Below are 14529 nucleotides of genomic sequence, written 5' to 3' on the forward strand. Positions count from 1 at the left end.
AAAGTTATTTAAATACAGTAAGTCCACGAGCCACAAATTTGACCAGCACAGAATGCTAATGAAGATACTGATAAACCCCAAAACAAGTCACTCTTGTCTCTGATTAACGTGAATATCGTTTAAGCTTCCTTTCATAAACCTGCTCGTGGATTAAAGCCAAAATGTTGTTCTTTAGCCCTAAAATAAGCTGATCTACGCGTGAAAAAAACTGAAATATGGAAACGGGAAACATTAGAGGACTAAATTGCTTCACACTCACACACATAAATATATATATATATATATATATATAAAAATATATACACTGTGTATATATATATATACATATATACACACATGTATATATATGTGTGTTTGATTTTAAATCACGAAAAATTAAAAATGATAATACGAGCAAAGGTATAGCCATGAAGGAAAATTGAAACAATGGAAATGTTAAGTATTTTCGTCTTATTACCAAGACATGGTCACAGCAACCAAAGATGTACAGAGACAAGGGCCTACAATATATGGTTGGTTTAAGTCCTAAGGGAATACAAACAGCTTGGGAGGTCTCAGAACGGCCAACGGATTAACATCGAAATCTACTCATTGGTAATCCTTTTATTCTATCTTTCAACTCCTTCTGGAACATATACACATTATATTAATGCACACACACATATACTGTATATATATATATATATATATATATATATATATATATATATATATATATATATATATATATATATATATATATATATATATATATATATATATATATATATATATATATATATATATATATATATATTTAATTTGCTTAATGAAACTTCGTATCTCAGAGTATATTTTTTTTCAAATGACCTTATTTGGGTGAGAATGTCGACGTACTATTCTAAACTGCGTACAATTTAAAATAAATCAATTAATATAATACCGTCATTAACATAACTCCTAAGTTAATAATGTAGCCACTTTTAGGCTCAACCTCAAGGTGTAAAACAAACAAGAACTATAGTAATGTTAAAATTATTATTATTATTATTAATGGCACATAACAAAAACATACCCAAAACAAATTACAGCTGCAACCGATGAATGCAAGCATACTCACATATGCAAGAAAAAAATAACTGACGAGGAAATACCCCTTATTATTCTCTCCCTGCAAAATTTCACCTAACTACTTCAGCATACTAGACAGTGCATCTTCCTAAAGGATCCCAAGTAAGAGGGACGAGAAAAAATACGGACACAACTCCTCCGAATAAAGTGCTTTTCATTAGCTGACTGTCTGACAGTTCTGTGAAAGGTGGAACCACAACGACAGCCAAAGACGAAATTCATTTTTACCTTTGTTTATGCGAGCTTCTTAACTAGAATTTCATCAAACGCTTGTCATTAGATTCTGATATTGCAAAACTCCAGACGACAAAATAGGCACCATGTATTCGTATCTACTACAAGGACCGATAATAAGCCAAGCGACTAAGGCGACTATTAAGAATTGTGTACTAGGATCGAACTCTAGTGGACCGTGCTAGACCCAAATGTTCTACCAATAACTCTACCTGGAGAAGATATATAACAAGTGAAATATTCGAGAAAATATATAACAAGTAAAAAATTCGCCAAAGTTTCTTCGTCGCAATCGCGTTTTCTGTACAGCGTATAATGCTGTATGAAGCTCTCAGACACGGCCCATGAAACTCTCAGCCGCGGCCCATGAAACTTTCAGCCACTGCCCAGTGGTGGCCTGTGTTGTTGGCACATATAATGGTGCCAGACGCACGATCACTGGCTAACTTAAATAAAATAAAAACTACTGAGGCTAGAGGGCTGCAATTTGGTATGTTTGATGATTGGAGGGTGGATGATCAACACACCAATTTGCAGCCCTCTAGCCTCAGTAGTTGTTAAGATCTGAGGGCGGACAGAAATAAGTGCGGACGGACAGACAAATAGCCATCTCAATAGTTTTCTTTTAGAGAAAACTACAACGAGTGCCGCAGGATAAACATAGGGACAAATTCGCAAAGTCAACAATGTTTCAATAAGGCAGGACACATCAGAATGATTTTTGTTAAACCAGCCCCTCCCTATAAAAGAAGTAAACATATTTCCCAACAATATTAATACTAATAATTCACTGTGCTTTGTTACAAAAATCTAATAAGGAAATAAAAATCCTTAATATGAAAAGTTTTTAACATTATTTTCTGTATAAATTTAACGCGGTCTTTGAACGCTATTAATAACAAATACTCTAATTCCAACTCGCACGTACAGATGTACAAATACAGTTATACAGATATTCAAATAGCATGTGCATATGTTCTGGACCCATAATGCTTGTAAGACTGTCATTTTCAAACGCAAATGGACAATATCCTTTGTGCACCTACCACCTCGTGACACAGCGTTCGCTCGATCGCCTAAATAATTAAACGGCTCGTTGCACGCGAAAGCACACTCTTGCCTGTTAAAATTCCATTTGTTTTCCTTTCAAGGAACTTAAGTCGATGTTTGAGCGACATGAATAACGAAAGCACTGTGCCGTCTGAGAGCTATGTCCAGGTTAAAAAAATTTCAACTTCGTTGGTTGGGAGTTATATTCCATGGTATTTTGCGTTTTGACACTTCACGGCATTTCAAATGAAAAATAAAGATTCCAGGTATTTTTATTCCAGTTAGCCTATTTTATTATAACTACCGTCTAAATCAGATGCGTTTCCTTAAAAATGCTGTACTTTTTGGCACTTAATACTATAAACTAATCAGAGGTAGGGAGTGAAGAAAAAGTATTACCTACCCCCATAGGAAGAAATTTTTGCGAAATAAATCTAGAAATTATCAAATTTTCTAAATCTTACCAATTCCGATTTCTAACGATGCTTGCCCGTTCGTGATTGTGGGCAATTATCGGCTATGACGGGAACAAAATAAAGTTGTCTCACATCAGTGAATTATAGATAGATTTGTTTATTTTTTCATAGAATTTTCTCATGCAAGAAATCATATATGAATTGAATTGAATTGAATATAGAATTTAGGCCAAAGGCCAAGCACTGACACCTATGAGGTCATTCAGCGCTGAAAAGGAAATTGACAGTACAAGGTTTGAAAGGAGCAACGGGAGGAAAACCTTGCAGTTGCACTATGAATCAATTGTTAGGAGAGGGTGGAAAGTAAGATGGAGGAAAGAGAATATGAAAGGAGGTACAGTAAAAGGAACGAAAGGGGTTGCAGCTAGGGGCCGAAGGCACGCTGCAAAGAAGCTTGAGTAATGCCTACAGTGCACCTCATGAGGCACTAGCCCCCTACTACGGGGAGAAATCATATATGATTCGTTCTAATACAATATTGAGCAAAATTCCCTGATAGCGCTTCCTAACAAAAGTTTCTTCGTTTATATTCAGATACTTGTGACGCCACAACTCATAATTCATCAAAAAATCTTTATTAATGCCAGCGCCATGCATCATGGTTACTATAACAGAGAAACGCAACCAGTTTTATCGGCAAACCAAAACAGCACTAATTCGAACGTAATACGATTGCTATAATATCAAGACGTTTACTCATCTTGGTACTGAAAGCCTCACAAACTATTGGTTTTATTTTTAATGCTTCATTCACTCACCTAAAATGTAGCAAGCGTTGGTAACACGAGAAATCGATGCGTGTAACCAGGGGTCTTCCGCCGATATCATTTTCCGATAAACTAAGCCATAAAAAGCGCTGCTGTCAATTTTTTTTTCCGCTGTAATAATTGACTGCGTTATTTCGCTCCCGGATCCCATCAGTTTTTTTTCCCCAATGGGCAAAAGTAAAAAAAAAATAAATAATAAAAAAAAGAACCCGGATCTATCGATTAAAAACTCGCTTGGCTGAATTTTTATTTATTTTTTTTAGATTAATCGTATGGGAAAATTAATTTATAAATAATTTGTTTCCCTTTGTGTCTTCGTCAATTTGGTATTAATATGAATGAAGAAAATCATTACTTAATTAAATGTGTATTTGAAAAAAAACACACACACAATATATGCCAGGCCATGACCACGGAAGGGATAATTTGATTAAAGCTACAAGCGTCTGATATACAATCGTAGCGCTCAAGAATAAAACCGATTTTCATTCATCTGCTTAAAACTTATTAAAAAGATGAAATTTTATAAGCCTAGTTACACTTATTACTGTTTATAGGATTAAATACGTCCTTTTTCGTTTCACAATGAAGCTTTTCAAGTTAATTAGAATTCCGAATTTTTTCCTTTTTTACTATTGGTCTTCATAAGTAATATTAATTTAAAATTAGCATTAATAATTCCTATACATGTTCTCGGGTGATCTACTTTGGCAGCTGGTGAGAGTGAACCCACGTGCCAAACATACAAAAGTTGCCAGATAGTATTTATGATGGAAATATTATAAGCCAAATATAATGGATTTATTATGCATAAAAGTTTCTCACTCAATTAAGTACAAGCATTAATAAATTCCCTCAAGGAAGTTTGCTGGAAGTTACTACAGTAGACTTCCCTTATGTGAACGTAACAACAGATTCAAAAGAAGAGAAATACCATTTTAAAATAAAGATGGAAATAAGCAGCTGATTTAAATAATCTTATAGGGGGCTGAGAGAATAAATGAAGGGGATAAAATGGGGAATGTATCATATATTTACCCACTCACAACCCTCCCACACACGGAGGAAGATAAAAAGCCGAACATTAAAAAGAAGAAAAAACTATTGCCAGCGGTAGTAAAATAACTTAATTTTCTCTCCGGTAGCACTGGCGTTTAAATTTTAATCTAAGTAATCCAAATATCTGGCGGTAAGAGAATTCCGGACTTTTTTTTATTTTTTTTACGTTGGACGGACTGACAACTTTTGTACAGTCCAGGCCTCAGAAGAAAAAAAAAGGAAAACGTATAACCTCGAGGAAGAAAAGCTTTATCAGAGCTAATCTCGAAAAGAAAATATCGCTGAAAGGACGTAACGATGTCATATTTTTGAAGCAACTTCATAATTCTCTCTTTATCTCTCCCTCTCCCTCAATATATAATGCTAAACTGTAAAAAAAAATTTCCAGGATATGATTTTCTTTACTAATCCAACTCTGGTTTCGTTGAAAGGAAAGCTACTGACGGTCTTGGAACAAACTTCTGGAATTAAAAACCCACACCAATCAAAGTCTAATTTGCATACAAGATTCCGAATTGATAGGCGCTATACAGTCTACGAGCCTGAACTAATGGAACTCTGATAGCGTGTTTGATCTTAATCACTCGTGGAAAAGGGCTAATCAGATCACCCAGGTCAGTGACTGCCATTCGCTCTGCTTCGTTAGAGGTTTCCAATATGCAGCCAAAACCACAATACCAGACTCGAAGAGTCTGATATGGTTAATAATAAATAGAAAACAAATATGACAAAACAAAATGTATAAGGAAAGTGTAATGCTTATTGGTCATGGAACTGACCTCACCAGCACGACGACCTACGTTCGATTGCTGGAGGAGTACAGATTTAGGCACGTTTAGTTCAATTCTATTGTGGCAATCATGATCCGTGAGGAAAATGGAGAGTAAGAGGTTTAAAGGGTGTAACAGGAGGAAAACCTCGCAGCAGCACTATGAAACAATTGTTAGAAGAGGGTTGAGGAAAGTAAGATGGAAGAAAGAATATGAATGGAGGTACAGCAAAAGGAATCAAAGGGGTTGCAGCTAGGGGCCGAAGGAACGGTGCAAAGAACCTTAAGTAATGCCTACAGTGCACTGCGTGAGGTGCACTGACGGCACTAACCCCCTACGGAGTCGAGGTAGTGTTAATTACCAATTGGATAAAGCACACGTAAGACTGAGAAAAACAAGACCCGTAAAGACATCAGAGGAAACTGCCAATATGAAGACTCAGGTCAGACGGAAACGCCTCTCAAAATAACTGCCTTAATCACAGGTGGTGACTTCTTGTCCGAGGTTCTTAAACCCAGAGCCGTGCTACAGGATCTGTGCCAAAGCCTTCCAAGTAAGATTTCAGTTCTCATGCTTAAAGGATACACCTCTATTTATTTACTTGTTGGTTTTACTGGCACAATATTTTGTTCCTATCTCTTCTTTACTTTTTAATTATCACAAACTGCCATTTAAGTAAATGACACTTATTTAGGCTTTTTCAATACAAACGTGTCCACAACAAAGCAACATTCTAAAAAGTTACATTACTAAATCTTCAAAATGTAATCACTTGTCGAGTCTTTTGTAATGCTATCATTTTTGACGGAATGAGTACAGTAACAACATTTATATTCAATTATTACACCAGCAGAGTAACAATATTAATATTCAATTATCATAACATCTAAATCACAATCGATGAAAGAATAATCGCTCCAACAAGGAAAAACCCACTCAATTACTGTCACTCGGGCGAACCACAAAGAAACGTACAATAGTGCGTGTTCAGGAGGACTGATAAAATCATAATATGGACTCCCTCCCCATTGGCCACCACGGGACATCACGCACATTTCCAGTAAATTCATAATAACAGGCCACCGGTAACGGTTATTGGGCTAAGAAATGAACATAAGCAGCTTTAAGGCTGGTTGTCCCAAATCGGCAAACAGTTGTATCCTTTCTCACTCACGCTGTTGGGTCCTTACTCTCATTGTGACCAAATGCCGCCAATACCAAATTCCTAAAGTCTGGTGATTTTATGCAATGCTTGTTATTTTTCATGAAACTGGGTCGTTTATTCTACGACCAACAACCAGTTTAGCTTTTCAATTACTGTGTTGACAGAAAATGCATCAATTCCATCATGATGAAGCGACAAGTTATATCGACTGGAAATCATCCACAAGTGTTATGATGCTGAAAATAGAGCGCTCTCAGTATTTATGAAATCTCCACGAATCAACGTCCATACCTGTTGTTCCCTATTAAACTCAATTGACCAACATCAGGCGGCGCTTCCGCAAAGGGCCTTTACGAAATTTCAGCCCTCATGTCTTTCCTGCGCCTTTTCTACCCTTCATCCCCAGCTTCCCGTCTCATCCTTCTTATTCAAGCAAATCTGGGTCTTTCAATTCTTTGGGTGCCCAGAGGAACCAAGCTGACGCAATCACGTACTATTCTCCCATGGGGTTAAGCAAAAGCAATGTTCAAGCAATGTCTTCTTACGGTTAGTTTGGGTTTTCCCTTTTTTTTTCTTCATTTCAGATTCAAGGCCTTTTACCCTTTGAAAAGGTGGGATGGGTATTATGATAATCGCCTTTTCTGCAAAGTCCCTTTCTAGATGGGAGTGTTAGCCTATACCCTCCGTTGCCACGTCTGTGACCCACCACAGTCGACTAACCGCAACGAATGCCTTTCACTGCTTGGCTCAACAGGGGCACAATGCAATTCTCAGGAACGTCCAAAATGAAACAAACTGCGAATAAAACATTTTGGCAAAAGCATTCATAAAAGTCTGCGGTGACATGCATTCTCAAAAGCCGCTGACGTCCAAAAGTTTCCGAGGAAACCAAGAAAAGTCGTGAGGAGTTCTATTGAAAAGATTCATTTTGAATTTAAAGTTTAAAACCGTTGGGTTTGGGCCACACGAAATGGTAATTCGTAGAACGTCCTTGCGTTTTCAGTCAATTTTATACTGTGCATTTTTTCCGCCCACGGATATTTTATTTCCTCATACTATACGTTTTACACACAGAGGTTCAACCATGATTCAGCAGTTTAGGAATGAATGGGCAATATTCTATCGCTTTGTCTCTAAAGCCACCCGTTTTTTGGTGAAACAGCGTAAGTTATATGCCGATATATTACTGAAACACTGAAAGGTATTCAGACAGTTTCGAAAACGAAATATCTGAGAAGGAAGTCGGTAATTAACAACAAAGTAAAATCGACTATTCTGATATCAAAACAATCATTTTTCATATAACAGTGAAGTGAAAGTTGTTCATGAAATATCACAGGAAATAACAGCTAAGTGGTTCCCATATTTAAAGGAAAGTTGGCATACGAATTACTGATATTAGCATCCTGAGAAAAAAAAAACCTGACCATAGGGATCTCACAAATATACAAACATACAACTATAAGCCAATATAAAGACGCAAATACCATGACGGCAGAAACATTTGGGATTTGAAAGAAAACGAGAACCATGACATAAGCCTGGATTTAGAGTTCATATAAAGGGAACAAAACATCAAGCCAATACAAACGGACGTAAATATCATGTAAACACCAAACTCGAAATCATCTGAGAGAGAGAGAGAGAGAGAGAGAGAGAGAGAGAGAGAGCCCAGGTTTAGAGTTCACAGAAAGGGAAAAGATCAAGTCAGTGCCAACAGGCGACGTAAATAACATGAGGATAGAAACACACTCTTGGGATGTGCCACAACGCCAAGCCCATGAAACGGAATGAAACCATAACATAAACCTGGATTAGGGTTCAAAAAATGGGAACAAAATGTCAAGCCAATACAAATAGACATAAATACCGCGAGAACAGAAACTACTCCTAGAATGTTCTTCCACGTCAAACTCCAAATTGTTTCAGAGAGAGAGAGAGAGAGAGAGAGAGAGAGAGAGAGAGAGAGAGAGAGAGAGGGAGAGAGAGATAACGTAAGGTTTGATAAGAGCTCATAAACAGGGAACAAGCCCGACTGAGAGAGAGAGAGAGAGAGAGATGACGTAAGGTTTGAGAAGTTTGACAGGGAAAACCCTAAGATAATAAGGTTTGATAAGAGCTCATAAACAGAAAGCCCGACTGAGAGAGAGAGAGAGATGACGTAAGGTTTGATAAGAGCTCATAAACAGGGAACAAACCCAGAGAGAGAGAGAGAGAGAGAGAGAGAGAGAGAGAGAGAGAGAGAGAGAGAGAGAGAGAGAGATGACGTAAGGTTTGATAAGAGCTCATAAACAGGGAACAAGCCCGACTGAGAGAGAGAGAGAGAGAGAGAGAGAGAGAGAGAGAGAGAGAGAGAGAGAGAGAGAGAGATGACGTAAGGTTTGAGAAGAGCTCATAAACAGGGCACAAACCCTACTGAGAGAGAGAGAGAGAGAGAGAGAGAGAGAGAGAGAGAGAGAGAGAGAGCTTAACATAAGGTTTGATAAGAGCTCATAAACATGGAACAGACCTACTGAGAGAGAGAGAGAGAGAGAGAGAGAGAGAGAGAGAGAGAGATAATGTAATGTTTGATAAGAGTTCATAAACAGGGAACAAAACCGACTGAGAGAGAGAGAGAGAGAGATGACTAAGGTTTGATAAGAGCTCATAAACATGGAACAACCCCTGACTGAGAGAGAGAGAGAGAGAGAGAGAGAGAGAGAGAGAGAGAGAGAGAGAGAGAGAGAGTTAACATAAGGTTTGATAAGAGCTCATAAACATGGAACAAACCCGACTGATAGAGAGAGAGAGAGAGAGAGAGAGAGAGAGAGAGAGAGAGAGAGAGAGAGAGAGAGAGAGATAATGTAATGATTGATAAGAATGTTTGATAAGAGTTCATAAACAGAGAACAAATAAGAGCTCATAAACAGGGAACAAACCCTGAGAGAGAGAGAGAGAGAGAGAGAGAGAGAGAGAGAGAGAGAGAGAGAGAGAGAGAGAGAGAGAGAGAGAGAGAGATGACTTAAGGTTTGATAAGAGCTCATAAACAGGGAACAAACCCGACTGAGAGAGAGAGAGAGAGAGAGAGAGAGAGAGAGAGAGAGAGAGAGAGAGAGAGAGAGAGAGATAACGTAAGGTTTGATAAGACCTCATCAACAGGAAACAAACCCGAGAGAGAGAGAGAGAGAGAGAGAGAGAGAGAGAGAGAGAGAGAGAGAGATAAATTTTGAGAGTTTGATAAGACCTCATCAAACAAACCCGACTGGAAACAAACCCTCATCAACAGAAACAAACCTGACTGAGAGAGAGAGAGAGAGAGAGAGAGAGAGAGAGAGAGAGAGAGAGAGAGAGAGAGAGAGAGAGAGAGAGAGAGAGAGACAGACAGAGGTTTGGTAAGAGCTCATAAACAACAGGAAACAAACCCCGACTGAGAGAGAGAGAGAGAGAGAGAGACACAAACTTAAACAAATGCTCATAAATAAGGAACAAACCCGATCATAAAGCATTTTTCAACCAGCACTAAATGGCACAAGTTTATTCCAAAACCCTTCCATTCTATTTCAGGTAATAAAAAGACGTGCACCACGAGAGTTTGCCAAATATACGAACTCGGAAAGAGGCTGAAACCTTTTCCGATACCCTCAAGATTCTGCCAGAAATACGAACCCAGGAGTCATTTTCGGATATCCTCTTTAAAAGAAGAAAGGCACTAGAGGACAACTCCGCCAGAATCGTGACTTCGAATCCTCGGTTTTCTTTTGAGTAGAGGCGAATTTACTGATAATACTTCCCACATACTTTTAAATATAGAAGAAGAAACACAACTGTAAACAAGGACGACCGCAATACAACCATAATGAATAAATACTCGAACTAATACTTAAAGCTAGATGAAACGTTCCAGTAAACAAAGGAGTTGGGGGGGGGCGAGTTCTCGTTTAGTCTGCCCACATCCACAGGACAATTTTGATAAGAGCTCTTCTCCCTGGTCAAGTTTAGCATCTCCCAAAGAATAAAGAACCACAGCATGCGACGATATGCCAGACTAATATACATATCTAAAAATTATAGTCTCCAGCTCTTAAATGCATGCACGCTCGATTCAACCAGAAAGACAACTAAATTCAGCCCAGAAAAGGAAAGAATTGCTTTCCAAAGGAGATGCTGACATGACAGCCAAACTTGTTCACCTAAATTTAGCATCAGTGGTCTGAAGAGCATTATAACTCCTTATACAAAATTTTATAGAAATATTATCAAGTATTATGCAAGCATTATCAATTCTGTGAGGTCCTTAATGAAAGATAATCTACAAAATTATTACAGCTACGTGAGATGATTACAAGGCAGACTGCTAAATGTAGAAAAATCTTATTTAAAAAGGCAACATGCTGTAGATCGTCGACCAAAAGGTGTTTTAGGTCCAAGTCCTGCTAAAATAGGCAAATAAAAATGCAAGGGGAACAATCTGTCTGCACTGAAATCTATCGAATGTAACAGAGCTTCGTCAACGGAATAAACGTCTACCAATCACTTAAATCCTACAAGACAGGTTAGTTGACGTCACATACGTAATTTAGCAACGTGAACAAATTATACAATGTCGCCTAAACAATAAAACGAGTTACACGCTCTAATCGTCCTTCAAAATTGATCCAGATAATAAGTACATGCTCTTTGAATATCTGTACAACTATATTTGTATATCTGCATGTGCGAGTTGGAATTATGATATTTGTTATCAATAGCGTTCAAAGACTGCGTTGAATTTATACAGAAAATAATGTTAAAAACTTTTCATGTTAAGGATTTTTGTGTTTATTTCCTTATTTTTTTCTGCAATAGGAAACTCGTCATAACCCAAAAACAATTTTTATGTAATCTTGACAATCAAGGATCTCAAATTTATACACGACCAAATTGCTGCTTCAAATCAATGCGTAGAATTCAAGACAGATGAAAACCATGAAATTACAAGATGCTTCGCGTACTTGTCCCGAGATAGCAATAAAACTTTTTATTGAGAGGAAATTGCCGATCAGTTTATTGAATCCCGAGTTTGAGAAATATCTTATATCCAATCACAACTCGCCACCCAAGGATGTCGTACAGAGAGAGAGAGAGAGAGAGAGAGAGAGAGAGAGAGAGAGAGAGAGAGAGAGAGAGGTTATTAAGATCTGGGTTATATAAAGAAACACTCTGTCTGACTCGTCTGAATCCCTTTATTTGATGAGCTCAAACTATATTTTTTAATGGCTTCGTTCTGAATCAATTGTACCCAAATTCCCTCTACGTGCACAACTATTGCTTTTCTGTGGGAGATAATAGGACTTTCAACAGTATTCTCTCGTTTTTTCTACTCCTCCTTCGTTGCATGCTTCCGTTACCATTCAGGATTATCCTCGTCTCTATGTCAGCTACGATGGTAGGCGCATCGTGGTATTTCTTTCAACTAGAAAAGCGGCCGCGTCACCGTTAAATATTAGGGTCTGGGCTACGCCTTCAAAAACTATATACGTTGTTGACCCAACACTGGTCAATTTAGGATGGGTTTAACGCATGCACAGGTCACGCAGAAGTCAGCTCGCCTTGACCTTACCTAATCGCCCAACCGCTACTCCTTCTTACCTACCCATTCCATATCTACCAAAGAGAAATCTCGATTCCCCTACCCTCTGAAATATCGTTTCAAACTATAGGTATGGGAGAATTAGCACTACTGACAGATTTACTACGTCATCACCGAATAGCCTTTGCCCTATTGAAGAGACAAATTTTTGAAGACCACCATGCCCTTGAGAATAAGTTTTTATCACAACTAATTCTACGCAACAAAAAGCATATTATTGTAAACAGGATGTCGAAAGAGCTGAAGAATTTTATTGAAACTCGATAAAAATACAGTATTTCTACGATTAGCTAGCTGCTTATGGAAAATGTCGAGCCTATTTTGATACAACTTTGAATTTAGTTGGGACCTTTCTAGCACTGTCATCAAAGACATAAATTCACTGATGACCCAAGCCTTAAGAACAAAATGTTAGATCTAAAAGAACAAGCATCGTCTTCTCAGGATACGCTAGGACTCCTATTCCCTTCAATCTTACGAAACTTACAGACAGCCTTCGGGCAAGGTCCAGTGCTGGTATACTAAATTAGGTTTATTCTACAGTACAGCAACCAACCAACCAAAACATAATTGCCGTCAGTTGTAAAATCCAATACATTGTATGGTCTCTCGCTGTATGTAAATAAACCCTTTAAATATATTAAATCTCTCACCTACCTTTTAATACTAAGTGCTGGCTGTCTACAGCAATTTCTAAGTGTCTCAACTTTGTCTAATATATATATATATATATATATATATATATATATATATATATATATATATATATATATATATATACATATATATTATATATATATATGCATACACACACATATATGCATACATATATATACGAAATCAAACCCCTTCACTTTAGTTTTCCTTTGAGAAAGTCTGTGCGAAAGAGGTCACGCGTTTACGGATATCTTCCCTACCCTTTAGTCAATACTCCGAGGCGAGACAGGTTATTTACGGACCTGAAGGTCGAGCCATGCGTAGGGATTTTTCTATACAAGTTTCCAAGACGACCTCCGTGTGATAGAGAAGCGATGTTCAAAGTACCTCCCACTCAACACAGCGTCACTATTTCGCGACCCTTTTTTTTTATTACCTAAGTAAACTCCAACTTAGAAGTCGTCTTTGTTTAATTTACATTAAAACCTTTCTCTAAATCTTTAGATAGAATATTTTCAGAAATCTGTGAGATTTTGAGTCCCTTCTCTACATACTTCCAGCATCATCATCATCATCATAACTATTATTATTATTATTATTATTATTATTATTATTATTATTATTATTATTATTATTATTATTATTCTGAAGATGAACCCTATTCATATGGAACAAGCCCACAGGGGCCACTGCTTTGAAATTCAAGCTTCCAAAGAACATGGAGTTCATTTGAAAGAAGTAACGGAAGAAATTAGGAAATACAGTCAGGGGAGATCCGTTATTGGTAAAAAATAAAGGAACAAATTAATAAAGAGATAAAAATGTAAGCAAATCATTAAAATACAAGTAGGATTGTTGTATGGTAGTAATGCACTGCATCTTCGCTTGAACTTTTCAGGTTCCAATTGGGACAAAGTCTTTCTGTGAAACGGCAAGTAATAACCACGAAATAAGGAGTCAAATATAATTATGTAAAATCGTCAAAATCACAAAATTAGTAAGCAGTTTACCTTTCCAGACATCGCATATCAACAGATTAATAAGATACCTAGAAACAGAATGGGGTGAACCTTAATAAACCAACTGAAAATAGTTATTCTTTGGCCAACCATATTTCTATTTTAACTGCCTCTATCACCGTCCCTTTTCTAATGCATTGAATGGCTGACATCACAGCTCTCCTTATTTAAGGAATTTCTGCAAACTTGTACATCTGCCCTGTATCAGCTTTCTCTAGACTCATTCCACGTAAATCTTTTGGTCTTTTTGAACAACAACAAGAACAACAACAACAACAACAACAACAACAACAACAACAACAATAATAATAATAATAATAATAATAATAATAATAATAATAATAATAATAATAATAATAATAATAATGCCTCAAGCATAGTGCTTCACATGCTAACGATTTTAACTTCTTAGACAAAATATAAAAATATTGATAACTTCCGATTCGAACGTACAGCAGAAACCCACAAGAAATAATGACAAGAAAATTATTCCATAGGAATACCTTTCTCGTGCCGAGAACAACCACATTTCTCAATAATCTCTCTCTCTCTCTCTCTCTCTCTCTCTCTCTCTCTCTCTCTCTCTCTCTCTCTCTCTAGCCACTTCCCATGCA

The 14529-nt window shown here is 37.2% G+C and overlaps 1 protein-coding gene across 8 annotated transcripts in view; it reads right to left on the minus strand.

Moving 5' to 3' along the window:
• Nucleotides 1–14529, minus strand: part of LOC136830731 (otoferlin-like) — a 722463-nt gene that overhangs the window by 690261 nt on the left and 17673 nt on the right. The gene's annotated exons all lie outside the window — the stretch shown is intronic.

Source organism: Macrobrachium rosenbergii, chromosome 47, assembly GCF_040412425.1.
Source record: "Macrobrachium rosenbergii isolate ZJJX-2024 chromosome 47, ASM4041242v1, whole genome shotgun sequence".
NCBI lineage: Eukaryota > Metazoa > Arthropoda > Malacostraca > Decapoda > Palaemonidae > Macrobrachium > Macrobrachium rosenbergii.